At 39.4% G+C, this 27360-nt stretch overlaps 2 long non-coding RNA genes across 2 annotated transcripts in view; one reads left to right on the forward strand and one right to left on the reverse strand.

The window, feature by feature from the left end:
• LOC121029351 (uncharacterized) overlaps nt 1–16358 on the forward strand; it is a 20986-nt gene extending 4628 nt beyond the window's left edge. The window contains exons 2-3 of the long non-coding RNA XR_005789690.1: nt 1057–1059; nt 16348–16358. This is a non-coding gene — a long non-coding RNA (uncharacterized LOC121029351). The remainder of the gene's footprint in view (nt 1–1056; nt 1060–16347) is intronic.
• Nucleotides 16359–17985: 1627 nt separating this feature from the next.
• LOC121029352 (uncharacterized) overlaps nt 17986–27360 on the reverse strand; it is a 19005-nt gene continuing 9630 nt past the window's right edge. Inside the window, exons 2-3 of the long non-coding RNA XR_005789691.1 lie at nt 24627–24635; nt 17986–18343 (exon numbers count right to left, since the gene is read on the reverse strand). This is a non-coding gene — a long non-coding RNA (uncharacterized LOC121029352). The remainder of the gene's footprint in view (nt 18344–24626; nt 24636–27360) is intronic.

The following is a 27360-nucleotide window of genomic DNA, read 5'->3' on the forward strand; positions in this document are numbered from 1 at the left end:
CTCTCTCTCTCTCTCTCTCTCTCTCTCTCTCTCTCTCTCTCTCTCTCCAAATAAGTAAACATTAAAAAAGAAAAAGGCTTCCATTCTTTTTTTTTTTTTCAATACCAAGAGACATAATTCATCTTGGAAAAAACCAGAAACCTAACCATCCAACAAGAGAGAGCTAAGTGAATTTATTGGCTGTTTAAATCATTAGTGTCAAATTTGACTGCCAATTTGTTCATTTGACACAAAAATTGTAATTGCTGAAAAGATCACCTATTTGTACCCCTTAATCAATGTATTTCATTTTCAGGCTCTACTATTTTTTAAATGTTTCTGTGCAATGAACTTCTAAAGTATACATTACTATCTTTTTTTAAAAAGCTTATTTATCATACTGTTAGATTCTTCCAGTGTGAAGCATACTTCTTATGTGTTTTCCCTAAGACCTCCCTCTTAGAGCCCTCTGACCTCTAGCTCCAGAGTTTGTTTCCCAAAACAAAAATCACAAAAACATTCTACATAAACACTTGCAGAAAGAAGTTAGCATTATTCCTGTACCTTTATAGTCCCAATAAGATTAAGGGACGGTATAAGGGAATTCATGGCAATTCAGATTATGTAAGGAAAAAAAAAAGAGTTTCCTCTATATGAATTGACCATAAGACCTTAGATTCTACAGAACATTTGTGCCCTGTTGTCTCCCCTCTTCCAGAATCTCAATGCCAAACAGATAATCATATCCTATGAAAGATGTTATAACGGGGTAAGAGCATGGACTGCAACATAACTCACCTACAGTCAAATCCTGGAAATCCTGGCTTTGCTATTTATTCCCTGTGTGATCTTAGGCAAGTAACTTAACCTGTCTGTTTCCTTGTCTATAAAATCATAAAAATAAAAGCACCAAGTTTATAAGGTTGCTCTGAGCACTGAATGAGTTAGCAGTACTCACCAAAAGGCTTAGGATAGTGTCTAGTAATAGGTACTATTATTTCTAATAGAGAAATCTGGATAGTCTCTTTGGCTGGAGCTCTTCTCTGTGATAGTTTAAATATTAACAAATACTGGCAGCTAGTCTGAGAAATGCAATGTAAAAGTTTTGGGAGAAAGGTACCTGCATTTAACCCAAGTACAATTAATTTTAAGACACGATATTATTTGAGATAAAAACACTATCTGGACTTCGAAAATATTTATTAGATGGAAGGTTTTTTTTTTTTTTCTTTTTAGAGTGGCACTTTCTGTCATAGATGAATCACTGTTTCTAGAATCTTCTTTTAACAGAAACATCACCTAAAAGCTACTGATTCTATTGCTATCCCTGTCAATAAATAAGGGATCTTATTTTGTTGCTTGCCACTAAGAAAAATTATTTAAGTGAGTTCAGTAAAGCTCCTTACATGATTAACGTATACAAAAGCACTCTGATACTGAGAGAGGAGAATTTTTCTTGTAACTATAAAGCTGCTTCGCTGTGCTCATCTATTTGTGCCTGATGCTTATACACCAGCATGCCAGCAAACACAATTCTGTTGCTTCTCTCAAGGAAGTGCAGTTGTTCATTAATGATAGAGAAACAATAGGAAGAAAAAAAGAAGTCTGAACTTGTTACATGATTTTCCTCCCCTTTATTTTATTTGGACATGTTCAAATCATTCATGACTGCAATTATTTGACGGTAACCTTAAAATATCTCTTGACTTCAAATTATTACATATTGCCTAAAATGTTATAGAGAAGTCAACTGACAGCTCCCATCTAGGGCAGTTTCTGCACTTCAAAGGAATACAGTTTAGAAATTCCAACTCATAAAGCATGTTACAATCTTTCCTCTCCAAAGACAGAATAGATTTTAAAAAAGCAATGTTTTAAATAACATCGGGGCACCCTGGTAGCTCAGTTGGTTAAGTGTCTTGACTTCGGCTCAGGTCATGATCTCACAGTTCCTGAGTTTGAGCCCTGTGTTGGCGGTCAGGCTCTGTGCTGACAACTCAGGGCCTGGAGCCAGCTTTGGATTCTGTATCTCCCTCTCTCTGCCCCTCCCCCACTCACACTGTCTCTCTCTCTCTCTCTCTCTCTCTCTCTCTCTCCTTCAAAATAAATAAACATTAAAAAAATTTTTTTAAATAACAAAAATGTCAACTTTAAAAACTGCATACACATCTACTTTTCAAATTTATTCCAAAAAGACCAAGCCTCCTTGTTTCAGCCTAATTCAAAATCACAAGGAGGTTAAAGTCCACCACCGCTTTATGTAATGACTATGTACATAACAGAGGAAAAGTTATGTTAAGTATTTTACCAAAGTACATGGGAATACAGAACAAAATTACATCGCAGCCATTCCTTCCCATCTAGTTCTTTATGCACTACTGAAAATAGTCCAGGAGGAGAAAATATGCAACAAAATCAAAACTTGTTCTCCCATTTGGGGGGACAGAAAAGCCATCAAGTTCAATATATTCACAAATACTAATGTTTTCTAATGTAATCCAAAGGGGACATGTACTGTAACAAGGTTTTACCTTAAAAATTATTCAAAACCTAGATTCCAATAACCACATGGTCAAACTTCCCATTACACATAGCAATACAATATGAGATACACAACACCTTCTTGAATACTCTCATCAAAATGTTTAACTGAAACCTAATCAATCTTTTCGTCTTAACTTCCAGTTTTAAGGAAATGCAAGGAAAGGAGGAACAAGTTAAACAAGTTAGACAAATCCAGAGTGTGGGATATTTTCTAAGACAACTGGTCTGATCTCTTGGCTGGGAGTGGGGGGGGGAGGGGAGTTATGGTGGTGGGGTAGGGGGAACTGTTTTAGATGAAAGATATACACACAGAAAATATGAGAACTTGATTTAATCATGATTTAAACAGCAGACATTTATAAGGCAACTGGGGAAACATAAATATAAACTGCCTGTGAGATGATATGAAGGAATTATTGTCCATAATACCATTACCACAGCTAAGAAAGATATATGAAAGAACATCCTTATTCTTAGGAGGAGCAAGCTGAAGTATTTAGGGATATGGGGTCATGGTTTCTGCAACTTACTTCAAACAGTTCGGTCAAAAGAAGTATTTATATACATATATCTAACTAACACACCTAGATGGCTAAATGTACTAAGTATGTATTATGCTAGTCTCAGCTTTCCTAGGTTTTTGAAATTTCTCATCATTGAGGAAAAGGATTAGGATAGAATCAAACTTTTCTTATGCTTATAGTCATTATTATTACACTTAAAAACATTAAATATTCCACACAGATGCATTATTTATTATTTCTAATTTGTTGGAAATTTAGATTTCTGTGGTTAATAACTTCAAACACTAAAAAAAAGGGATATACAGGAAAGCATTAAATCTACTTTCCTGACATGGTACAACTATAGGCAATAAATCATTTTCTTGTAGCTTATAGAAATCTAGTACAGGCATGGTTATGAATTCCATTTATACACACCACCAATCTGTGTCAAAGCAGAAATTTTCTTTGTAAAGCAGATATTTGTTCAAGAATGAAAAGTGTTTCTTTGACATCTGGTCAACCAGATTTAGTCACCAGGTAGAATATCTGTGTAACAACATTAATTTTTCTAACATTTATTTATTGGGATGCCTGGGTGGCTAGTCAGTTAAGTGACTGACTTCAGCTCAGGTCATGATCTTACAGTTTGTGAGCTCGAGCCCCATGTCGGGCTCTGTGCTGACAAAGCCTGCTTGGAGCCTGCTTTGGATTCTGTGTTTCCCTCTCTCTCTGCCCCTCCTCTGCTTGTGCTCTGTCTCTCAAAAAAAAACAAACATTAAAAAAAATTTTTTTTTAAGTTATTTATTTGAGAGAGCAAGTGCGAGAGAGAATGAGTAGGGAAGGGGCGGGGGGCGGGGGGGAGAGGACAGCGGGCTCTGGGCTGACAGCAGAGAACCTAATGGAGGACTCAAACTCACAATTCATGAGATCATGATCTGAGCCCAAGTTAGATGCTCAACTAAGCCACCCAGGTGCCCCCCTTATCCATATTTGTTTTACATACTCCCTCATATTTCATAGGCATTCAAATGTTTACTGAATTGAATAGACTTATTTCTTTGGCTCCTGTTAATAAATATAATCATCCTTCAATTTTACATCAAGGTTTCATTCTATCTACTGATTCCATGAAAAGGAATGTTTTCCTGTTGAGTTCTTTAAGAAAACATTTTGATGCTTCTCTTAGATCCAATCCTAGTAAAATGAAAAGATATGTTCACTCAATAATTTATACACAAATTTAGAGAAACTTTATTCATAATAGGCCCAAACAGAAAATAACATGGATGTCTATCAATGGAGAAAAGATTAAAAACTGAGGTACAGGCATGTAATAGATTAGTATTCAGCAATAAAAAGGAACTACTAAAACATACAACAAACACAGATCAATCTTGAAACCATTATGCTGAGCAAAAGAAGACAGACACCAAAGAGTAGATACTGTACGATTCCTTTTATATTAGTTCATTGACCAAACTAATCTAAAATGAAGAAAGAAGACCTGCCCCGGGGTCAGGTTGGGGAGGGGGTAATTACATGGATACATACATTTGTCAAAATATACTGAACTATACTATGAAATGGGTTAATTTTATTGTTTGCTCATTTTACTGTATTCTTACACCTCAATAGAACTGACTTTAAAATAGGGCATGGTATTCCCTTCCTTCTATTTTTAATAGAAACTAAAGCTATCCCTGGATTAGTACAAAGCCAAGGAACTGAATTCTCCTTGAGTATTCAGTTTTTGCCATTTGGCAAACAACAGGAAACGGAGCGCTCTTCCTAAGGAAAGGTCCTGTAATGGAGCAGCAATAAGCAGTGATTGAGACAAAGGAGGCAAGAACAGCAGATCTGGAGACAAGCACTTCATTTGCAAGGGGCCCTTGAAAGAGCACAAAGCATGGGGTGCTAACAACAAAAACAAGTAGGAGAAATACATGTGGGTCAGCTTAAGATTACAAAATGCACACCTTTAAGAGGAGACATTACAGAACAATTTCCCATAATTTAGTTTGGAAAAATTCATAAATTTGGAAGTCTGCCTAATTTCTATTTCCTTTTAATAAAACCTACTTGAAAATGTTTCTATACCCTAAAACTTTTTAGAAATCTGAAGTTTAGTTTATTCTCTGTAGTCACTTGAAATCCCTCTGATCTCAAATGAATTCAAGCAGCAGTCATTCAAAAGAACTAATGCACTTCTTGATTTTTAGGGTAAACTAAGATTTAAAAAAATTTTTTTAATGTTTGTTTATTTTTGAGAGACAGAGAGAGAGAGAGACAGAGAGCGAGCGAGAGCATGAATATGGGAGGGGCAGAGAGAGAGGGAGACACAGAATCTGAAGCAGGTTCCAGGCTCTGGGCTGTCAGCACAGAGCCCAACACAGGGCTCAAACCCACTAACCACGAGATCATGACCTGAGCTGAAGTCAGACACTCAACCAACTGAGCCACCCAGGAGCCCCTACAGTAATTGTTTTTAAGCTGACACACGGCATACCAGAGAAAGACACCATATTTCCCAGTCTCCCTTGCAGCTATTTACAGGCCATGTAGAAGGAAACTCCTCAAGAAACTGGCAAGCACCCTACACCATTTCCCATGCTTGAAACAGATGCTACTTGGGCCTCTGAACACACGGGGCACAATCCAGGATGGCAGGAGAAGTGAGCAAGGAGTCTGTGGGTCCATGACACTTTGTGGAGTAAGCCACTGTGAACAGCTAAGGATACATCCAGAATTTTACACTGGGAAGAAATAATCTTGTTTTAGCCACTTATATTACTTTGGATCTTTTGTTACTCACTGTTAAAAGTCAAGTCTTTCTCTTACTCCAGCTCCCCATCCCTTTTCCCTTCTCCAAAGGGAATACAAGCCAGTTTCTCCTATATGATTCTATACAAGAGTAAATGTATATATGGGTGTACATGGGTGCACATATACACATATCCTTATTTTTAACTACTGTTAGCATACAATACAATATTCAAGGCATCCCTTTTTCATTCAGCAACATTTCAGAATAATGCCTTAACTAGGGATGCAGGTGTTTCCTTTTTCCCCCTAAGAAATTAGTTTTTAAAAGATCAAGGGAAGGGCATAGAGAGAAGATGACACAGAATCTAAAGCAGGCTCCAGGCTCTAAGCTGTCAGCACAGAGCCCGATGTGGGGCTTGAACTCACAAACTGAGATCATGACCTGAGCCAAAGTTAGACGCTTAACAGACTGAGCCACCCAGGTACCCCAGGTGTTTCATTATTAATGGGAGCATGATATACCCTAATTTTTAAAAAGTATGCATTCTGTGGGACATTTCCTTCTTACGGTCACAAACTACTAACCCTTGTATTTAATACTTTTTTACACATGGATATGTGTATCAGTGTAACAAATGCCTAGAAAAGGAAAAGTCAGGTCAAAGGGTATGTGCAATTTATTTTTTTTTAATTTTTTTTTTACTTTTAACGTTTTATTTATTTTTGAGACAGAGAGAGACAGAGCATGAACGGGGGAGGGCCAGAGAGAGAGGGAGACACAGAATCTGAAACAGGCTCCAGGTTCTGAGCTGTCAGCACAGAGCCCGACGCAGGGCTCGAACTCACGGACCACGAGATCGTGACCTGGCTGAAGTCGGACGCTTAACCGACTGCGCCACCCAGGCGCCCCTTAATTTATTTTTTGATACATACTACTGATCGCCTTTCACAGATGCTATATCAATTTACACTCCTATTAGCAATGTATGACTGTTTCTCCATTTCAATGCCATATATTATTTTTTGTTTTTTTGCCAACTTGATGGGGAAACACAGAATCTCAAAGGATGGTGAAAAGCCCTATAATTCAAGTTGAGCACATTGGTAGTTGTCTTAAGTAAAAATGAAAATGTTATGATCTCACAGCCCGTGAGTTCAAGCCCCGCATCTGGCTCTGTGCGGACAGCTCAGAGCCTGGAGCCTGCTTTGGATTCTCTCTCTGCCCCTCCCCAGCTCATGCTCTGTCTATCTCTCTCTCTCTCCTTCAAAAAGAAATAAACATTAAAAAAAAGTTTTTTAATAAAAAAAATGAAAATGTTAGAGTAAAAAGCAGGCAATCCTATATACACTGTAAATAGTTATTATTACCTAAAACATAGAAGCAAACAGGCCATTTCTTTGCCTAAGGATGTACTGACTCCTGTGCCTAATCAACTTTCTTGCAATCATCACACCCATATGTATCAATTCTAATTTCCAGTTGGGGTTTCTCTGAAGTTAAGCAAGAACTTAAAAAACTTGGAAATCCATAAAAAGAATGATGATCTCTAAGAACAGGTACAAAGTGATTTCCAGAATACAATGTTAAGGAGAAAAAAAGTACAGTGCAAAAGAATGTATGCTTACTGCCTTATGTAGAAGACAGAAAAATAATATATAATACTTGCTCATTTTTACAAAAAAATAAGTCAGAAATGAATGAAATGGTTACCTTTAGGCAGTGGGTGGGAACAAGAAAAAGGAGAAAGGGATGGGAATCGACTTCCTGAGCCATGTACAACGTTTTAATTACTGAAATGAAAAGAAAAAAATGATGGGGGAAAAAAAAATCAAACCTTAAAGGGGAGCCTAGGTTGGATCAGTTGGTTGGGCATCTGACTCTTCATTTCACAGGTCATGATTTCACAGTTCATGAGATCGAGCCCCACGTCAGGCTCTGTGCTGAGGAGCCTGCTTGGGATTCTCTCTCCCTCTCTCTCTGCCCCTCCCCTGCTCATGCTGTTTCTCAAAATAAATAAACATTAAAAAAAAATAATCAAAACTAAAATTAAATGTAAACAGATGAAAAAATAAATTAATAAAACATAGGGAAAAATTAATTCTGGACAGTTGTCTATGCATCCTTAAGTGGGATATTATCATGAGGACTTAAAGAACTATAAAGAAATCTTGCACTTAATTGACTTAGTGTTGATAGTGACATGTAATCTTGAAAGTACTTGTGTGTAACTGGAGGAAAGAAAAAGGAATATAGATTCATTGAGAACAAAGAAGGGATATGTCAATACAGAATGGGAGAAAGTGAAGAAAACCCATAGTACATTTCAATTGGAAGTACCATAAGCTACCTACCTACCTATTTTTTAATATATATTTAAATATATTTCCTAGCTCCGCCCTCTAGGCCCACTGAAAGGGCCTAGAAACAACAGAACCCTAATAGCAATGAGCAGGACCAGCATCTAGACCTCGGTTTCCAAATATAATTCCTCACTAAAAAGCACAAGGGGGTAGGGGGAGGTCTTTGGAAAAATGGGAGATTCCAGTCTGGGGCAGGGACAGCATATAGAGAACCTGGAATATCTCCTTATGCAGAAAGCTAAGACATAACTAAAGATAAAGAGACATAAGCAAATGTAATGCTTGAACCCTGGCTAAATTCTAGATCCAAAAAAAGAAAGACGGTATAAAAGACATATATGAGAAAGTACTAAAATATAAATATGGTTGGAGTATTAGATGATATTGAATTAATATTCACTTTCTTACATGTGATCATTATCAGTGTAATAATGTTATTGCATTTATTAAAGGAAAATGTCATTGTTAGATGTATCTTGAAGTATTTAGAGATGATGTGTCATGAGACCTGCCACTTCCAAATGCTTCAACAACAAGTACCACATAGACAGTTTTATTTCATTAGAGGCCCAAAACTGGAAACAATCCAGATGATCATTAAAAAGTGAATGGAGAAACAAATGGTGGTATAGCCACACACTGGAATACTACGCAGCAATAAAAAGAAATAAGCTACTGATAGATAAAACATGGATGCATGTCAAAGTCGTCACGATGAAAGAAGCCAAATACAGAAGAATACATTCTGTGTATTTATATTTATATAAAATTCTAATCATTTTTTTAACGTTTATTGATTTTTGAGACAGAGAGAGACAGAGCATGAAGAGGGGTGGGTCAGAGAGAAAGAGGGAGACACAGAATATGGAACAGGCTCCAGGCTCTGAGCAGTCAGCACAGAGCCTGATGCGGGGCTCGAACCCATGAACTGCGAGATCATGACCTGAGCCGAAGTCGGACGCTTAACCGACTGAGCCACCCAGGCGCCCCTAAAATTCTAGAAAATGTAAACTGATGTGTAGTGTCGGAGAACAGATCAGTCACTGCCTGGGGCCAGCAGTGTAGGAAGGGATGGACTGCAAAAAGGAAAATTTGAGGAAACATCTGGCACAACAAAAATTTTTGTACTTTGATTATTGTGGTAGTTTCACGGATGCATACAGTTGCCAAAAGTCATCAAATTGTGTACTTTGGTATAGAAAGATGGAAAAAAATACGGCAAAATGTCAGCAATTAGTAAATACAGGAGAAGATGATTACAGGTTATACCATTTTTTTTTTAACTTTGCTGCAGGCTTAAATTTTTTTTCAAATAACAAAGTTGAATGGAGAACAGACAATTCACAAAAAGAGGTAAAAATGACCCTCCATAGATATGAAAAGAAGGTCAAACTCACTGAAAGAGAAATGTAAATTAAATACCAAGACACCATCTCTCACCTATCAGACTGCCAAAAATTAATAAGTATTCTGCTGGTGAAGCTGTTGGAAAATGGGCACTCTGATACACTGCTAGTGAGAATGCACACAGCACAATCCTGCTGAAATGAAATGTGGTAATACTTAATTATAAATCTCATCGGGTTTCAACTTAGCAATCCCACTTCTAGGAATCTACCCTGGAGGATACACCTTCACGAATGAAAATACATTTGCACAAGGCTATTCACCGCAGCCTTGCTTGTAATTACTAAATATTGAAACAACCTAAACACTCACACACGGGAGTGGTTGAATACACTGTGGTACATGCACAGAACTGAGCACTGTGAAGCTGGAAAAAAAAAAAAGATGAGGAAGTTCTTTATAACCTGTGATAGTCTAATAGTAACTGAATGGGAAAAGCAGAGTGCAAACAAGTTATTCCATGTTACCTTCCATAAAAGAAAGAGGTTATTAAAAAAAAAAAATACACACACCTGCTCATTTGTGCAAAACGAAACACAGTGGGACTAACAGAGCAACTAAAGCAACAACGGGCAAGTGGGAAAGGGGTGGAAAGAGAGGGGAATGGGGCCCAGGTATCTGGGATGAGGAGGAAGCGAACTTCTGGGTAGATATTTTGTATAGCTCTGACTTTCAGAACCACAGTAGTGTGTCCTTTGGCTCCCAAAATAAAAAAAATAAAAACCAGGATGCGAGGAGCACCCAAAATGGAATGCAAACACTAACAAATGAACCAAACTGCACGCCAAATGAACATCACACTTTGAGCACAGGTTCAAAAGGTTTCCTTTGTTTTGTAAAGTTTATTTTGAGAGAGAGAGAGAGAGAGAGAGAGAGTAAGGGAGGGGCAGAGAGAGAGAGAATTCCAATTCCAAGCAGGCTCCACACTATTAGCACAGAGCCCAACATGGGGCTCATTCTCATGAACCATGAGATCATGACTTGAGGTGAAATCAAGATTTAGACGCTTAACTGACTGAACCACCCAAGAGCCCCTAAAAGTTTCTCCCCCCCAACGTTTCTTTGGTTTTGACTCTCCTTTTTACCTTTTGCTATGCATACATTTTTTACTCTTATGGGATAAAATATTTCAGTCTTTATATATACAGCTTTTTGGTCATGATTAGGAGGACTGCCTTCCTCTAAGATTATTTCACTTTTAAGTTTTACAGTTTTTCTTACATGTTCATGGTTTCCGTTTTCTTTTCTAATGTTTAAATCTTTGATCCATCTCTAATTATTTATGTTAAGAACAGGGTAAGAATATAACCTTTTTTTACCCCAGTTCTTCCAACAGCAGTTGGAATCCATTTTTTTCTGAATTCATTTGAAACACAACTTATATGGTGTTAAATTCCCATGTATTTACTTCTTTTTGGAGTCTCCATTCTGTGCCACTGTCTTGTCTATTCAGGCATCAGGATCAAGCAATTTTAAGTATTATAACTTCATAGCATTTAAAATATCTGGGAAGTTCCCATACCACCCGTATTACTACACTTTTCAGAATTTTTACCATTCTTAACATTTGTATTTTTCCATAAAAGTTAAAATCTGTTTTAGTTTTAACAGAATATTGTCACTAGGTAGGAAATTTATATATTAGTTTAGGGAGAACTAATTATTATTTAAATGAGTTCTCACGTACTCAATATTTTAGGTGACGTATTAAGCACACATTCTACGATGGCATTGTGTGAAGGACAGAAATATGGAGTTTCACTACTACTACATTAATTACCATTGCTCCAAACAGCCTACTCGCTGTGGGGCAATGCCAACAAACAGGCATGAGGAGGTTATCACAGGTTCTGCCACCTAAGCTTTCCATTGGAAATAAAGAATTGTGATGTCACAGACCTACTACTATGCCAACATACTGTCCAACATAAAAATTTAAGACCTTAAAATCATATCCAAATCTTGGTTTCTAAACACCAGGGCTGGGGTGCCTGGGTGGCTCAACTGGTTAAGCATCCAATCTGGATTTCAGCTCAGGCCATGATCTCAAGGTTCGTGAGATAGAGCCTCGTTGTTGGGCTCAGTGCTGACAAGTGTGGAGCCTGCCTGAGATGCTCTCTCTTCCCCCTTCTTCCCCACCCACTCACGCTCTCTCAAAAATAACCTTTGAAATAAAATAGAATAGAATAGAATAGAATAAAATAAAATAAAATAAAATAAAATAAACCAGGGCTCCTTAGAGAAAGGACTGATCCCATGGTTGGAGCAAGCAAAGTACAAGATGAATCTGGAACATGCTATTGTGCTAGAAAGTGTAAATACTCAAAGAATGAAAGAGACTTGTTGAAAGATAAGGTGTCACCTTGAAGGGGCTCCCACTGGCCAAATATGAAAGAATATGAGTATCAAATAGTGAGAGTAATGGATTAAACTCACCGAATAAAAACAGTTCATACCAATGATTATGACTAGGATGATGAATGGGGAAAAGGAAAAGTTTTTTCTAATAACAAAATGCTGACAATTAACTCTATAAGGAAATGGGAGAATTATATAATCACTGTTTTGCAACTGTCATATAACTGGCTTAGGCAAGAATCAATAATGGATACTAACGCAGTGAAATTTCAATGAGGAAAAGTTATTTACACAGGTCAAAATATCTCCCCATAACGAACTTATGATTTACAAAAGAGAAAACCATAATAATACGCTGAAGAAACTTGGTAGTCACCACCCATACTGGGACAGATATGTCTGCTGTACCGATATGATTCACCAAGGAAGATTAACTTAGGTGGTACCAAAATGCATAACCTGAATCATGAGGAAACAGACAAACCCAAGCTGAAGGACAGTCTGAAAATAAATGGCCTATATTCTTCAAAAATATCAATTCCAGCAAAGACAAAGGCAGGCCATGGAACTGTTCTAAATGCAATGCACAATCTTAAGGTAGATAGTAGGCCAGAAAAAAATTTTTTTTCCTACAAAGCTCATTGGGACAATTGGCAAAATCTGAATAAGATCCAGATTAAATAATAATATTGTATTAATGCCTTATTTCTTATTTTGATAATTGCGATTATGTAAGTGAATGTCCTTGTTTTAAGGCAATACATGAAGTATTCAGGGGTAAAGGGGACAATGCAACTTACTCTCAAACAGTTCATAAGCAAAAGTTTTCTTCAGGCATCCAAATTTTCCATTTATATGTCTGAGCTGGCAAAACAAACTACTGTAGAGCCTGCTTACTATCCGGAAGGCTCACCCACATTTACAACAAACAACCACTAGATGGCACTCTGTGATCTTCTAATCCCAGCAGCCTAGGTTTCCACAGGCAGCATTTTAGACTTCATTATGTTAAAAAACATTCATTTTGTTAAAAAACAAAAACACAACTGGTGATCTTTAATAAACCACCATTACCGGGCAACTACTACATTCAAAACAGATGTTTTCACAAAGGTCTTACAAGGTCTTTCATGATCCGATTTTTCACTGGCTCACAAACCCATCTCTCTGACCACATCTCTTTTAAGGTACTGCCTTTTCACAGAACTTTCTTGACACTTCTATATAAAACAGGAGTTGGCTGCATGCCCTCCCCTACCCCCTTACCCTACTTTATTTTTCTTCAGTACTTGACATTTTATTGTCTTCTTTCCCACACTCCCAGAATGTACGTCTCACGAGGACATTTATTTTGCTCAATGCCTGTATCCCAAATGTCTAGAAAAGAGATGCACACAAGGCACGTTTCTTCTCTTTCATCACTAGCTATTACTTATCCTCCTCCAATTGTCCATGACATGTCCACCCCCCACAACAAGTCCCCTAAAGGAGAGAGACTGTGAAGAGCCTTAAATGTCAAGCACTATTTTATGTGGAAGTCATCAAGCCATTTAAGCACAAAGTGACCCTACAACAAGAGTGCTTTAGAAAAATTCTTCTGTCAAGAAGGTGGTAAAAGATAGTGGGAGTAGAAAGCAAAGATACAGGGACACTGTCGAGGCAGTGGTTACAACAGCCAAGGTCTCTGATGCCAAGAGACTTAGGTTTGATCCTGGCTCTACAGTTTGCAAGAGCTCCATGACTTTGGATAAATTGCTAATTCAGGAAGCTCTTTGTCCTTCAGCTGCCCAGTGTGTAAAAAAGAGGGCAGTAAAAAAATGTACCTTATAGGGAACATAGAGGTTCTGCTTATCCTATGCTTGTTACGGGGCCTGATACAGAAATTGTAGCATTGCATGTAGGAAATAAGGGAAAGGGAGTAAGCAAATATCTCTTCATTAGTCAACTGATTTTTACTGAGTGCTCATAAGTATGTTGAGTACATTTCTAGGCACTGGAAATGCAGCCATGAGCAAAAAGAAAAAAAAAAATAGCTCAGAGTCTTTCTTTATCATGTTTATATTTGAGCAGGAGGTTAACAAAAAATAGCCCTAAATATCTGAATCTACCTGGTTCTTGAGTTTCTGTTGGCGAACAGCTAATGCTGGGACAGCAAAGTCCTATTCTCAAGATCTCTCAGGTAGATACGTGTTCTGTAATTTCAGGCTATGAGAAGGGCTATGAAGAAAAATGAAGGTAAGGGGACAACAATACATAGACATCATTTTAAATAAGAGTTGTGACATTTGAGTAAAGAGGTGAGAGATACTGGAATTTACTCTGGAATGTTTCAAAAAAAGTGAAATCCAGAAGAACAGATTTGAGGATGATGTGTTTGGGGTCTTAGAAATAATTTAGCTCTGGCTTCAAAAAACAAACTAGGAGCCCCTGGGTGGCTCAGTCGATTGAGTATGACTACTCATTTTGGCTCAGGTCATGATCCCAGGGTCGTGGGATCAAGCCCTGTGTTGGGCTCCGCGCTGAGTGTGGAGCTTGCTTAGATTCTCTCTCTCTCTCTAAAATAAATAATTTTAAAAAGGCAAACTAAAAGCGGATGAGAGAAAGCACCCTAGCAACTCTAGTTTACTTACTTGTAAACTTTAGTCTTCATTTCTTTCAACTGTGGAAAATAAAAAATTGTAGGATCTCCTAGGGCAGAGAACTGTCTTCCAGGGACTGTGTTATGGGTTGAACTGTATCCCCCCAAAACAGATACACTGGAGTCCCAGCCTCTATATTTCAGAATGTGACTTTATTTGGGGATAGGATCTTTATACAGGTAAACAAGTTAAGATGAAGTCATTAGAATGAGACCTAATCCATAGGACTAGTGTCTTTATAAAAAGGGAAAATTTGGACACAAATAGACACACACACAGAGGGAAGATGATGCATAGACACAGAGAGAAAATGGCCATCTTCAAAATAAGGACAGAGGCCTGAAAAAGATCCTTACCTCTGAGCCCTCAGATGGAACCAACCCTGTTCACACCTTGATTTCAGACTTGTAGCCTCCAGAACTGTGAGACAATAAATTTCTGTGGGTTTAGCCACCCAGTTTGTGGCACTGTTACAGTAACCCTAGAAAACCAATACAGACTGAGAGAAGATCTATTTGTGTACTCATCTCCCTTAAGATCAAAAGCCTGTTGGGGCACCTGGATGGCTCAGTTTGTTTAAGTGTCCAACTCTTGGTTCTGGCTCAGGTCAGGATCTCACAGTCCGGCTCTGCAATGAGTGTGGAGCCTGCTGGATTCTTTCTCTCTCTCTCTGCCCCTCCTCCACTTGCTCTCTCAAAATAAATAAACTTAAAAAAAAAAAAAAAAAAAAAAGATCACAGGGGTTCCTGAGTGGCTTAGGTGGTTAAGCATCTGATTCTTGGCTTTGGCTCAGGTCATGATCTCGTGGTTTCAAGCCCTGCACTGGGCTCTGTGCTGGCAGCACCCATCCTGCTTGGGATTCTTGGTCTCCTCTTCTCTGCTCCTCTCTCACTCATGCTGTCTCTTTCTCAAAATAAGTAAACTTAAAAAAAAAAATCATAAACCTCTTATAGGGTAGAGCTGATATTGCTTGAAATCATCTTTGCATCTCTTTTGACGTATCTGATCTAATGCAAAAACTTAATAAGATACTATTTTAAGTTCCGGCACCTAAACACAGTAGAGCTTAATAAGTACTCAAATTCTCCCACTACTTTTCCATATATATTTTTCCTGACAGGCATTTCTTTGTTCTGCAAATTGACAAGCTAAAGTTAATTTCTGAGACACACTGGAATTGGCCCTATCAAAATAAAAATTTGAGTGTCTAAGTTTATTAGGTGTTAATTGAATATAAACCGTTCTTTATCTTTAGGCAACTATACTCCAAATTAAACTTTATATAGACCCCAATCGAGGAAATACTGACAAGTTAAAACCATTAGTTTGATGCATGAGTAATAATAAAAAATGTCACATAAAAGTCAAAGGTGGGGCACCTGAGTGGCTCAGTAGGTTAAGCGTCTGACTTCGGCTCAGGTCATAATCTCATGGTTCATGAGTTCGAGACCTGCCATCAGGCTCTGTGCTGACAGCTCAGGGCCTGGAGCCTGCTTCGGTTCTGTGTCTCCCTCTCTCTCTGTTCCTCTCCCACTCATGCCAGATCTGTCTCTCTCTTTCTCTCTCTCTCTCTCTCTCTCAAAAATAGATAAACATTAAAAAAAAAAATTAAAGGAAAAGTCAAAGGTAAATCCATCTAAGGAAGAACGCATGAGGAAGGAAGTAACCACCAAAGCACTTTACTCTAGCTCAGCACTAGGCTAGGCACTCACACACAATTTCACCCTCAGAATCTCACCATCTACAGATAAGGCAAGTCAGACTCAGGAAGTCAAACAACATTGCCCAAGTTCACCCACCAGTGGCGTTGGAGGCAAATTGGAACCTGGGGCTGTGTAATTCAGAAAGACAAGCTCTTTTTGCTAAGGAGCATAGAAGCATGTATCTATATTAACCTTCCACCTTAGAAACATGAGCACAAGTTACCTAATTTAATCATATTATATTGTTAATACTAGCAACGAAAAATGCAAAATACAGTTCCTGTTAAATCTATTCTCAAAGTCATAGGTAGTTACAGGAGAGAAAAGGAGTATCAAGGGAGCTTGCCACCAAGCTCATGTGTAAAAACAAGCTGACATCTTTGATCAAACTCCTAGGTTGAAAGGACATTCAAGAACCTTCTCAAGCTGGAGCCGCACTATATACAATTAAGAGCAAAGCGAATAAGATACAGTTGCCATAAATTACGTTTATAATCAGTTACAAAATAAGGCTACCTTAGGTCAAGAAACAAGAGTTCACAAAATCACACCCAAAAGTATTGGCAACCTTTTAAAAAATGACTAGCCACTCAGTACAAAGAATTTAGAACCTGAGTAAATTAAATATACAAAGGTCATTAACGTGACTCATGTACACCAAACTTCATGGCACTGATGTTTGTTCACCACCATAGGTGACACTTCTCATCTGGTAGTTAAAATATCTATTACATGTTCTCAAAGTTTGTGTGTGATAAGCTACCCTAAAATACCCATCCATGTTGTTCAAGGCATTTAAGCCACCAATACATTTATTACCCAATAGCAACAAATTACCCCTGGCCTCAGTCTTCATCTACATAACTGAAGGCATGTCATGGTACAAATGAACGTACTTTTTATTTATCTAGCTCCTGCCAACTGACTTTTGTGTCCAGTGCCACTATACTTCTCTGAAAATGAATAAAGTGTGTTTAATTTATTTTGTGGCTTCTGATAATTTCTGAAGTCATTCTTTGTCGAAGCAGTTGAAAAACTGTATACTCTGGTCTTCATAGCTGATCTCACAGGTTTTTTCAAACTCTCAAAGTTAATTCTCTAGTAAGAGGTACACAGAACCACAGGGCTCTTCCACAACTGTGCTTACGATAACTTTAGGAAAGGTGCCTAAGATTGTGATCCTGAAATTCCATTTCCCATTGAAAAGCTTCTTAGAGAAAGGGCTATTTTCTGATCTGGGGCAGAAAACGTACAAGATAAATCTGGACAAACTGTCATACTAAATAGCAAAAAAGCTATCAAAGATGCCTCAGATTGAATCAAATGGACTTTGGGGCTGGGCCATCGTGAAGGGACTCCAACTGGCCAAAGACAGGACAATCGATAAAAATAACAACTATACGTTCTACAAAATGCATGAATGTTGAAAACATTATGCTAAGTTAAAGAAACAAGTCACAAAAGACCACTTATTGTAGGATTCCATTTATACAAAATGTCCAGACTATGGGGCGCCTGGGTGGCGCAGTCGGTTAAGCGTCCGACTTCAGCCAGGTCACGATCTCGCGGTCCGTGAGTTCGAGCCCCGCGTCGGGCTCTGGGCTGATGGCTCAGAGCCTGGAGCCTGTTTCCGATTCTGTGTCTCCCTCTCTCTCTGCCCCTCGCCCGTTCATGCTCTGTCTCTCTCTGTCCCAAAAATAAATAAACGTTGAAAACAAAATGTCCAGACTAGGCAAATCCAGAGACACAAAGTAGATTAGTCATTGCCTAGGGTTGGAGGTGGTGTACTATGGGGGTAATGAGGAGTGATAGCTAATGGGTAAAGGGTTTCTTTTGGGGTAACAGAAATGTTTCAAACTTCTTAGATTATGGTGATGGCTGCACAACTCTGTGAGCATACTAAAAACCACTGAGCTGTACACGTTTAACAGGTGAATTTCATGGCATGTAAATTATAATTCCAGAAAACTGTAGGGGGGAGGGAGCCCAACTACAATGGATTGAACCACAAATATGTTTACAGCTATGAGCTCATACTAAAATAAACCTTAACTGGTCATTTGGGAGGATGCTAGGACTCTAACTCATTAATGAAATTTGGAAAGTACAAGTATTTATCCTGTGTCTATTTATATATAAAGTGTCTCTAGGGGTAACACCAAAGAAATGAGGTAAAGTTCCTTTTTATAGAACTATATAATTAATAAGTTAAAGAACTGAATATTACCATTTTGCAACACTAAATAAAATAAATGGATCTAGGCAATGCTCAGTGGCCGCTAACATCACAAAAAGTTAACCAGTCAGTAGGCGCCTCCTGGTCAAAGTACACAATGCCACTTACGAAGCAGTCAAACAAAAACAGATTTGCAAGGAAAATAACCCATGAATAACATATAGATAAAAAGACCAGAGAGACTATTCAAACAGCAATATAATGACCTTATAAGTCCTGATTCAAACAAACTTAAAATTAGCAGGGAAATCTGAACCCTGATTGGGTATTTGCTATTATGGACGTGTTTCAAAATATTTTAAGCGTGGGGGCGCCTGGGTGGCTCAGCTGGTTAAGCGTATGGCTACTGATTTCAGCTAGGGTCATGATTTCCAGCCCCATATCAGGCTCTGTGTTGAGTGTGGAGCCTGCTTGGGATTCTCTCTCCCTCTGCCCCTATACCCCTCTCCCCCACTCACAGGCTCTCACTCTCTAAAAAAAAAAGAAAAATAATAATAATAATAATTTTTTTGAGTGTTATACTAGTACTGTAGCTATGTTTTGAAAATTAAGAGTCTATATTTTAGGGGCACCTGGGTAGCTCAGCTGGTTGAGCACCCATCTTCGGCTCAGGTCATGAGCTCATGGTTCATGACTTTCAGCCCCACATTGGGCTCACTGCTGTCAGCCCAGAGCCCCTTTTATATTGTCTGTCACCTTCTCTGTGCCCCTCCCCCACTCATGCATATGCACTCTCTCTCTCAAAAATTAAAAAAAAAAAAAAAAGAGTCCATATTTTACAAAATGATATGATGTCTGAGGTTTGCTTTAAAATAAGATGGGTGGGGGGCACCTGGGTGGCACAGTTCATTGAGGATTCAACTCTTGACTTCCACTCAGATCATGATCCCAAGGTTGTAGTATCTAGCCCCACACTGGGCTCCATGATGAGCATGGAGCCTGCTTAACATTCATTCATTCATTCATTCTCTCTCTCTCTCTCTCTCTCTCTCTCTCTCTGCCCCTCTCCATTGTTCACACTCTCACAATCTCTAAAATAAAAACATAAAAATTAAAAAAAAAAAAGATGGAGTAGAGCAGAAAAAGAAGATAAAGATGAAACATGAACCACAGTTAGTAACTGATGAAGTTGAGATGGATGCACAAAAGCTTATTTTGCAGGGCACCTGGGTGGCTCAGTCAGTTAAGCATCCAACTCTTGATTTTGGCTCAGGTTATGATCTTGAGGTTCACGGGATCCAGCCCATGTCACTACACTGGCAGCACTGAGCCTGCTTGGGATTCTCTCTCTCCCCCTCTTGCTGTCCCTCCCCTACTCGTGCTCTCTCTTTCTCTCAAAATAAACATTTTTTAAAAAGTTTATCTTGCTACTTTCTTTTTTGGATATATTTGAAATTTTCCACAAGAAACCTTTTTTAAAAAATTTATTTATTTACTTAGAGAGAGGCAGAGAGAGAATCCCAAGCAGGCTTCGTGCTGTCAGCATGGAGCCTCACTCAGGGCCTGATCTCAGAAACCGTGAATTCCTGACGTGAGCCAAATCAAGAGTCGGACACATAACTGACAGCCACGTAGGCACCACCACAACTAAACTTTTAAAAGACAACAATGCTGCCAATGCCATACATCACTGGAATTACTCCATTTCACAGATTCAAACACAAATAGGTTTCCTACCATTCCCACATCTCTGAAATCAAGACAGCATCTTTTAAAAAAATTTTTTTTTTCAACGTTTATTTATTTTTGGGACAGAGAGAGACAGAGCATGAACGGGGGAGGGGCAGAGAGAGAGGGAGACACAGAATCGGAAACAGGCTCCAGGCTCTGAGCCATCAGCCCAGAGCCTGACGCGGGGCTCAAACTCACGGACCGGGAGATCGTGACCTGGCTGAAGTCGGACGCTTAACCGACTGCGCCACCCAGGCGCCCCAAGACAACATCTTATAGCGAATGGTGTATCAATTTAACTGGTAGTGGTTTTTTTTTTGCGTGGCATATAAAATGGTGTAATTTAAAACTGATTGTGTCCCAAATTCAATGAAAAAAATGTACAAGATTATAAATATATCTGCTTATCTATCTCTCCTTAGCTAAATCATTATTTGCATCATACTAGAAAGGAAGAGTTCAAAAAAATCTCTTGACTATCTCCATTTTCTTACTTGCTTGGAATTAATTCAGTTACAGTGAGAGAATCATTAAAATTATACTTTAGCCAATATAAAAATAAAATTAGTCTGCAAACTAGCATTCGTGATAGAGAAGATCTGGGAAGCATCGAGCAAAAAGTCTAAGTATGACCGGGGGGGGGGACATTGCCTCATTTATCTTGCCAGGTCTAAAAATTATAATAAAAACTAAGTCTAGTTGACCAGCCCATCTTTTCTTCTTTTTTTTTTTTTTTTTAAATTTTTTTTTCAACGTTTATTTATTTTTGGGACAGAGAGAGACAGAGCATGAACGGGGGAGGGGCAGAGAGAGAGGAAGACACAGAATCTGAAACAGGCTCCAGGCTCTGAGCCATCAGCCCAGAGCCTGACGCGGGGCTCGAACTCATGGACCATGAGATCGTGACCTGGCTGAAGTCGGACGCTTAACCGACTGCGCCACCCAGGCGCCCCTTTTCTTCATTTTTAATAAAGGAGTTCCTAAGCACCCACCACTTCAGCATTTGCATAAGTTGCTGGTTTCAAGTAATCTAAAGAACATAGTAATTTGGCAAGCCTCTGGGCCTCACTGCAGCAGAAAGACTAATGTAAACAAAATTTACTAACGTATATAAACTTATTGAGGAAGAAAAGAGAAGAAACTATTTCTGACAACCACAATTCTAGAAATGCAATTTTGTAAGCACGTACTTTAAATGGAGTGACAATTAAAAATAATACCTTTTTAAGATGACAACTCACATTGAAAATTTCAAAGATAAAAAGCAAAGAAAAAGATGGATTGGGCACATTTTTTTAAAAATCAATACATGAAATTAGAAAGGCTAATAACCCAAGAAATGTAAATTTGCCACATGACAAAAAGTATATTTCTTTTTTATTTTTTAAATGTTTGTTTACTTTTGGGAGACAGAGCTTGAGTGGGAAACGGGCAGAGAGCGGGGCACAGAGGATCCAAAGCAGGCTCTACACTGATAGCAAGGAGCCCCATGTGGGGTTTTGAACTCAAACCATGCAATCAGAAGCCAGATGCTTAACTGACTAAGCCACCCAGCGGCTCCGACAAAAGGTATATTCTTAATAAATACTTCCTAAGATTAAGAAAATGATCAATAATCCATACAAAAATGGGTAAAAGATAGGAGCAGGTCAATAAATACATCCCACAAATGGTCAACCTGACCGGTAACAAAAGAAATTAAAACAAGATACTTATAGATTACCAAATTTGGGCAACGTTTTCAAGTAACAATGCCCCAGTTCTGGTGGCCAAGTAGGATGTGCAAAAATATTCCCACTTCCAACATTCTGCCTGGAGCAGTCCTCCTTCATTCACCTCCTTCAAGTGTCACCTCAATGCAGCTTCAATCACCCTATTTAAAACCGCACCCTCACCCCCACTCCTCAAATTCCCCTTATCTTCCTCTATTTTTCCAACTTATGGTCTTAACATACTACGCAATTTACTTATGTGCATTGTTTATTCTGTCCCCAAACCCCATGAAAATAAAGTTCCCAAGGACAGAGATGTTTTTCTTTCACAGGGATGGAAAACTGCTTGGGATATAGGAGGTCTGCAAAAATTGTTTAATGAATAGGAAAATTAAACTAGTTAATTCCTTAAAAAAAATTTTTTTTTTTAATGTTTACTTTTGAGAAAGAGACAGAGTGTGAGTGGGGGAGGGACAGAGAGGGAGACACAGAATCTGAAGCCGGCTCCAGGCTCTGTGCTATTAGCACAGAGCCCAAGGCGGGACTCAAACCCATGAACCGTAAGATCATGACCTGAGCCGAGTCCAACGCTTAACTGACTGACTGAGCCACCCATGCGCCCCTAAATTAGTTAATTCCTAATTAAACTAGTGAATGTCTCTGGAGAAAATTTTGTTGACAATATGAATTTAAAAACCTTTAAAATGTACATAACCAGTAATATCACTCCTAAGAATTTATCCTAAGTAAATAATCACTGATGTGAACAATGGCTATCCAAAAGATCATTCATCTTTGCTATGAACTGTGAAAAACTTGAACCAATGTATACTGGAGGCTTTAAAAGCAAGTGGAATATTTAATGCTATGAAAAACATTCAAGGTAAGGTTAGCTGGGTTAAAGTATACCCAATGATTCCATTTTTGTCTAAACTAAAATAAATTATGATATACCCGTTTAACAGAATGCTATCTAGATGAAGCTACTCACTGTGTCCTGATACAGAACCACTTCTAAGCCTTAGTGGAAAAGGCAGACCTTAAAAAAAATAGTAAGGTTATGCTATAAGGAACTGATACAGAATCAATTTCCAAGATACGTTGGTAAGTACAAAAAGCATCCAAAACCATTTAACTTAAAAAAATTGGCTCAAGTTCATGTACTGTACTGTATAAAAATGTTAGAAATTTTCAACTATCGGGGCACCTGGGCGACTCAGTCAGTTGAGCATCCGACTTTGGCTCAGGTCATGATCTGAACTGTTAGTTCAAGCACCGCATCAGGCTCACTGCTGTCCGTGCAGAGCCTGCCATGGATCCTCTGTCCCCTTTTCTCTCTGCCCTTCCCTTGCTCACGTTCGCTCTCTCAAAAATAAATTTAAAAAAAAGAAATTTTCAACTATCTTTTCTTCTGAATTTTCAATATAATTAGATATTTTGGAAAATTAGGAAATAAAGCCATCTCTCCTCTCCTTTGACTTCACAGATCGGTGAGTACTAACATGAACAAAATCCCTTCTCTAGCTCAAACTGTTTTACTAACAAATTTATACTAAACCCAGTTCTTTAACTGCAAAGAAAGTAAAAATTACTGTCCAAAGTAATTTCCTAAGCTAAGTAATTATTAGATATGAATACCATTCTGGAATTATGTTCCATAGAAGTAATGTGAAAAATAGGACGCCTGGGTGGCTTAGTTGGTTAAGCATCCAACTTCAGCTTAGGTCATGATCTCGAGGTACGTGAGTTCGAGCCCCGCGTCAGGCTCTGTATTGACAGCTCAGAGCCTGGAGCCTGCTTCAGATTCTGTGTCTCCCTTTCTCTTTGCCCCTCCCCTGCTCACGCTCTGTCTCTCTCTCAAAAATAAAGATTAAAAAAATTTTTTGATTAAAAAAAAAATATGAAAAGCAAACATAACTGTGTTAAATTGTAAGAGCTATGACAAACGGATAAAGGCACACACCTATTGGTATATATATTGAAAACTGAATGACCAAAGGAAGATACAGAATTACATCCTTTTAGAGACATAGACAGGGGGCTCTGAAAGGGTACTTAAACTTTAACCCAGGCATCCTGTGTCACCTTATACAGAAGCCTCAGTTTGCTCAGTTTCTACCTTGTTTGTCATCAGACACATCAGAAGGAACTGTCACTTGGAGACAGCAGTGGTTAGTACCCAGGGCTTTGGGGTATGTCAGACCCGGGGTTGAATACTAGCTTTACAATTTTCTGTGGAAGTAATCTGGAAAAATCTCAATTTCCTTATCTGTAAAGTGAAACAGTTTATCATCAACTAGTTAATTTTAGTAAATAAGAATACAGTGTCTGAAAAAGTGAAGTGGAGACAAAATTCTTCAAATAAGACAACTGAAAACCCCCAAGGTCAAATCTTTCAGCACAGTGAAAGAGCCCAAAGGAAACAAATACTGAATAGCACTGCGCTGGAAGGCAGGGGCCCTGGATTCCAGTTGTGTCCTTGCTACAACCAGCTGCAGCTCCATGGACATGATTTTTCATGTATGTAGGTTCTGGTTTTAAGATCTACAAAATCAGGGGACTGAAATCCTTTCCACCTATACCCCGCCATGACTAAATTACTAAAACGTTACTTACAGTTTTACTTTTCATTTAAATGCTTGGTTTTTCTAACTTCTCAGTTGTCATCATGACTAAGCTAAGACCATTTCCTTAACTAACTCATCCAAGGTCAAACTGCTAAAAAGTGGCAAAATCACAATTCAAACCAGATCTGACTCACTTGGGAGACCAAATTCTACGGCATGCTTCTTCCTTAGACCTTCTCCCTGACTAATCTGGTAACCAGCAGCCTGCCTTTGCAGAAGGACTGGAAGTCCAGAGTGCAGTCAGGGGTCATGGAACAGAGTCAAGTTACCTGAGTCAGGTGGGGCTTGAACTTCTGACACAGTATTCTAACCAAGTTAATTAGACATTTCAGCTACTTAAAAGGAGGCTGGAGAAACAAAAAAAGAAAGGTAAAATTGTCAAGAGAAACCATTAACTGAAGACAAAAATAAAGCACCTCTGAAACTGCAAGTAAGTGAAGGTCATTCATTTATATAAAATTTCAGGAATTAAAAGTTGTACAAAATGAAATATTCCGTAAAATAACTGCTAGATTATCTGTACTACTTGCTTGCTTTTGTGTAAGTGTGAAAATAATGGACACAAATTACCTAACAGTGAACGAAGGAGTAACAGAGAATCCAAAGCACACATATTCGGCTTTAGAAATAAAGAATATGGTTTAAATAGATAATCCAAAGTAATGATTATCTGGTACCAAAAACAGATGATGAGGTGTCTGGCTCGCTCAGTTGGGAGAGCATGCAACTTTTGATCTCAGGGTCAAGAGTTCAAGCCCCACATTGGGTGTGGAGTCTACTTTAAAAATACACATATATATGATCACCTTTATATATTTTCCTCCCAAGTTACAGGTTGACTCAGGTTAATACAAAATAATTTCCATGTGGAGAGACCAAGACAGATCACTTCTCAACAATACAGTGAATAATAAAATTACCATCTCTTTACATCAGCAGAAAATACGTTTTATAGCACATTCCTATCAGCTCCACAGGGAATAATAAAACTAAGGCACATACAAAAAAAGAGTAACACTTAAATTCCCACTGCAGACAAGAACCAGGTTAGCTCCTCGGCTGTTTCCATTAAACCAACGTGGGATTACGAACTGGTTCTGAGGGGCGCCTGAGTGGCTCAGTCCGTTGGGCATCTGACTTCCGCTCACGTCATGATCTCACAGTTGGTGAGTTCAAGCCCCACTTCAGGCTCTGTGCTGACAGCTCAAAGCCTGGAGCCTGTTTCAGATTCTGTGTCTCCCTCTCTCTTTCTCTGTCCCTCCCCTGCTTGTGCTCTGTTGCTCTCTCAAAAATAAACAAAAACCATTTTTTTCTTTAATAAATAAATAAAAACTGGTTTTGGAACAATCCATACGTGGATAATCACGAGGCAAACACATGGAGATAAACTCACATTTAAATATGTTGGTTACCAAGCACTTTATAAAATAAAAAATTTCATGAGACAGTTAATAGAAATGGAGCAAGAGGTGAGGTCAGCTACCACTTTAGCTCGACTACTATAAGTCATTATGTGTCATTCTCAAACATCAGATAGTCACCAAAACCACACACACACACACACACACACACACACACACACACACACACACACATCTGATAATATCATTCAGAAAGGTAACCTAGGAAAACCTCAGAAATGCTCGTTTTCTCAGCTCAAGAAGGAGACCGTATACAACTCCACACAACATCAAGGAAATGGAAGTGTCCGGAAAATGATGCACTGTTCTCTAAAGGCAATTTCCAAGCCACTGCAATTAAACGTGAGAACAAGATAAAAGTTCTCCAGACTAAGCCTCACTTTGCAGAAGCCCTCTACTGGGCGTTTCTAAGATGTGACCAACTTTTGTGTTTCCCACAGCAGCGCTTAAACCACGGTTATGCATCCTGCTGGTAAAACCCGGACATGTGGCACTTCACACACCAAACCAGAATCACCAAGAGCGTTGGCTAAAGAACTTGCCCGTCACTACCGCGAGGCCCACTCCACAAGGCATCTGCATTCAGCGCGAGGGCTGGAGGTTTTGAGAGAAGAAACAGAAACGCAGTGGTCTGCCTGCCACGGCGAGGAAGGCGACGCTCCTTTCGGGCTCAGGAAGTTGCCCGACCAGGGGGAAAGCTCCATGCCCTCCTCTATGAAAGCGAGCGGGTGGCTGGCAGACCAAAATGCGGAAAATTCACTTAAGAACTCCCTGACGGCCTACCGTGCAGACGTAGGAGTCAAGTTTAAGACTCGGGAAGCAGGTGGGGGAGAGGCCAGAGTTCACAAACAGATCATGATCTACCAGCTCCGTCGGGAGGCCCAGACCCGGGGCGGGGGAGGGTGGGGAGGGGGTGGAGGGGGGAGGGTGGGGTGGGGGGTGGGGGTCGTGCCTCCTCTCTGGAGTTGGGGAGCTGACGGACAGGACGGGCTCCAGTCCTCCTCCAACAGCCCTTTCCAGCGGGCCTGGCCCTCGGCAACATCAGCTCCGCTCCGCATGGCTCACGGAGTGCGACCCTCCAAGGCCACTCCGCGGCCATGTGGCTGGGGCCGCAGGGCGCCCAAACCCGGCGCACGTTCAAGAGGTGAAACCAGAGGAGAGGAGGTGCGGGAGGAAATCCAAAGAATGGGATGTCGGGGTACAAGACTCACTTCCTCTGGGCTTTGTCCTTCTTGGCCTTGGTCCTTTTCTTTCGGGCCTGGAGCGCAAGCACTGCAGGAGAGAGGGATGGATGAAGGGCGAATGTGGAGTAAAGGAGGCGACCAAGGTGAGGGTGGAGACCCAGCAGGGGCGCGAGGCCCGGGTGCGGGGCCTGGCTGAGGGGCGGCTCCGGGACGAGCGCCGCGGCTTCGGCGAGGCGGCCGGCCGAGCGG

Source organism: Herpailurus yagouaroundi, unplaced genomic scaffold (genome assembly GCF_014898765.1).
Source record: "Herpailurus yagouaroundi ecotype Mexico unplaced genomic scaffold, PumYag 139, whole genome shotgun sequence".
In the NCBI taxonomy this organism is placed as follows: Eukaryota; Metazoa; Chordata; class Mammalia; order Carnivora; family Felidae; genus Herpailurus; species Herpailurus yagouaroundi.